This window comes from Prinia subflava, chromosome 6 (assembly GCF_021018805.1).
Source record: "Prinia subflava isolate CZ2003 ecotype Zambia chromosome 6, Cam_Psub_1.2, whole genome shotgun sequence".
Classification (NCBI taxonomy): Eukaryota; Metazoa; Chordata; class Aves; order Passeriformes; family Cisticolidae; genus Prinia; species Prinia subflava.
This window is the reverse complement of record NC_086252.1, coordinates 37,517,716-37,520,295: the sequence shown is the minus strand read 5'-3', so window position 1 is coordinate 37,520,295 and position 2,580 is coordinate 37,517,716. Positions and strand designations below refer to the sequence as shown.

Below are 2,580 nucleotides of genomic sequence, written 5' to 3'. Positions count from 1 at the left end.
AAGGCATGAATAATCCGGCGGTGGCTGCAAAAAACACCTCGGGCTGCGGGGAAGGGAAGGGCAGAGGCCTGGAGAGGCATTTTCCTTCTCCACCTTTTGTTATTTAAAGAGGGGGCTCAGGGCAGAGCACTCGGATCGTGTTCGGTGCTCAGGAAATTCAGTTTGAAATGAATTTCAGCTCCAAGATGGACTGAAATCAGTGGAGGCCCAGGGAGCAGCACAGGGCAGACTCCCTGCAAGGTGGAAAATAAATCAGACAAATAATTTCCTACCCCCAAAAATGTGATGGTGAGGAAGCAGCACGTCCCTGCAGCCTGGGGCAGGGATGGTGAGGAGTGCTGGGAACGGGGATTTGGGGGTTCAGGAGCCCAATGACCCCAATCCTGTGTCCCCAGCAGGCAGGAGAAGAGGTCGTGACCCTCGGGTGTCCCCAAGGCGGGCAGTGCTGAGCACAGCTCCCCCATCAGCGATAAGAGAAGGTGATAACAGGGGCAGCGGCTGAGGAGAGCGCTCCGGCTGCTCCACGCACAGAAATACGGATGTGCGACATTCCTGAGCGCGGCTTTATCCGGGAAAAGCCTTGTCCTGGGAGCTCCGGGGAGGTGACAGCGGGGACAGCCACCACCCACCGCTGTCCCCAGCCAAGGCTCTCCGCCTTCCCCGCTCCCTCCGCCCAGCCTCAGCTCCGCTTTCGAGGATTCTCACGCCAGCCTGGAATATTTTATTGCCCGGATAATTCCCTTTATAAACCTTTATAAACGGGCTGGTGGCATTCAGCTCCTCCTCACCCAAACTGAGTCCCCAGGGCGGGGATGAAACCAAAAATCCTCGTGGGACGCGGCTCTGCAGACAAACACGCGGCTAAAAATATCCCGGTGCAGCTTTCCTCCTCCTCAGACACTCACAGCTCCAGCTCCTCGGGGTAACCAGACACATTTCTGAAATATCAGCACGCAGGGAGTGGTTCCTGACCAGCAAAAACTGAATAAATATTGGTTTAGCGCCGCTGAATTTGAATAGAAAGGTGAGGCGAGCAAAAAGAGCAGCTTTTGGGAGCTGTGGGTGGGGTGTGCACAAGCGGGGTTCCCCTCATTCCCCTCGTTCCCCTCGTTCCAGGGATTTTGGCAGCTCTTCCTTCATGCCTTGGGCATGGGGCAGCCCCTGGGAGCTCCAGGTTTTCCTCCTCCCACGTTGTCCCCCGTGGATTCACACCAGAGCATGAGTGGGATCTGATTGTGACAGAGAAAGGGGTTTTTTTTACTTTATTCCCTGAAATGTGCCAAGATTCCGGCTGGTTTTTCCCCTTTTTTCCTCTTTTTAGCACCCAGACGTGCTCCCGGGGAAAGCTGAGATGTGTGGGAGCCTGGAGCCTCTGGCTGGCGTGGGGAGGGCTGAACAAATCCAACATTTTGTGTTTCCAGAGCCTTCCCCAGCCCTTCAGAGCAGCGATTTCCACACAGCCAACACTCCCACGTGGTGGATATTCCGCTAAAAATGTTATTTCGGGACAAACTGTGGCCGTGTGGTTTCCCCAGACCTCTTTTGGTGCATGCAGAGCGGAGGAAAGGCGGTGTTTGCACGCCCAGGGAGCTCCAAGTTTATCATTTTCCCTGGAATTTTGTGGGTTTTCCACACAAACCTCCCGTCCCCTCGTTGCTCCTGGAGCATTACGAAACCTGGCCCGGAGCCTGCAGATTTCCACCCGGTGTCAATGAGCTGTTCCAAGAAAAAAGAGGCTGCGAAGAGTTTCCTGACAAACTCTGGGAAAATTTCACACCGAGGCCGTGGGGAAGGGCCGGGACACGGCCGGGAATGGGCACTGCCACCTCCCCGGCCCCTCGGAACAAACCGGGAATGTTTTCCCACCTCTAAGAGAAAGAAGAGAAGGTTCAGGCTGTCACAAAAGCCTGGATGGGATGCTCGGCTGGGAGGGGAGGCTCTGGCTGACTCCAGGTGCGTTCCCAGCTCTCTGGTTTTTTGGGATGACACCGGGAATGTCCCCGATTCTGATGATGCACTGAAAGCACTCCCCAGGGACATTCACAACAATTCACATTTAACACCAGGGAATGGCTCCGTGTCCGTGTGGGAGAGGCTGTGGAAGGACGATAAGATGAGGGGAGCATCACCGGGGTAGATGCTTGATTTTTGTATTGATTACTGATTATTGATTACATTATTGAGTAGGATTATTCCGAATTGTAGCCTTCATCTCTCCAGGGCAGGTGAGTTGGGAATGGTGGTGAGGATCGACATCTCTGCCCCTGGATTTGAGGATTTGTGTGCTCCACTCCAAGGATCCTTCATTCCCCCAGGAGCATCCCTGTCCCTGGCAGCCCCCATCCATGAAAAGCCCTCGAGAGGGAGCCGGGATGAAGCTGAGCTTTGCAGACTCGGGAGGAAGCAGCAATGTTTACCAGCTGCTAGGCAAGGATGGGATTCTTTCCAGGGAAAAAAGAAAAACAAACCCGGAGGAAGGTGAGGCACGTGTTCGGGTCAGGTACTCAGTCACCAGCACTTCCTGCCTGGTGACATTCCTGCTTTGGGAACTGCCTTTGGGAACCGTCTGGGCTTAAATAA

General features: G+C 54.5%; 1 long non-coding RNA gene across 1 annotated transcript; it reads left to right on the top strand.

The window, feature by feature from the left end:
* The first annotated feature begins 661 nt into the window (after nt 1-661).
* Nucleotides 662-2,580, top strand: LOC134551857 (uncharacterized). Its single transcript, XR_010080712.1, has 2 exons — nt 662-1,024; nt 1,422-2,580. It is a non-coding gene; the product is annotated as an uncharacterized LOC134551857 (long non-coding RNA).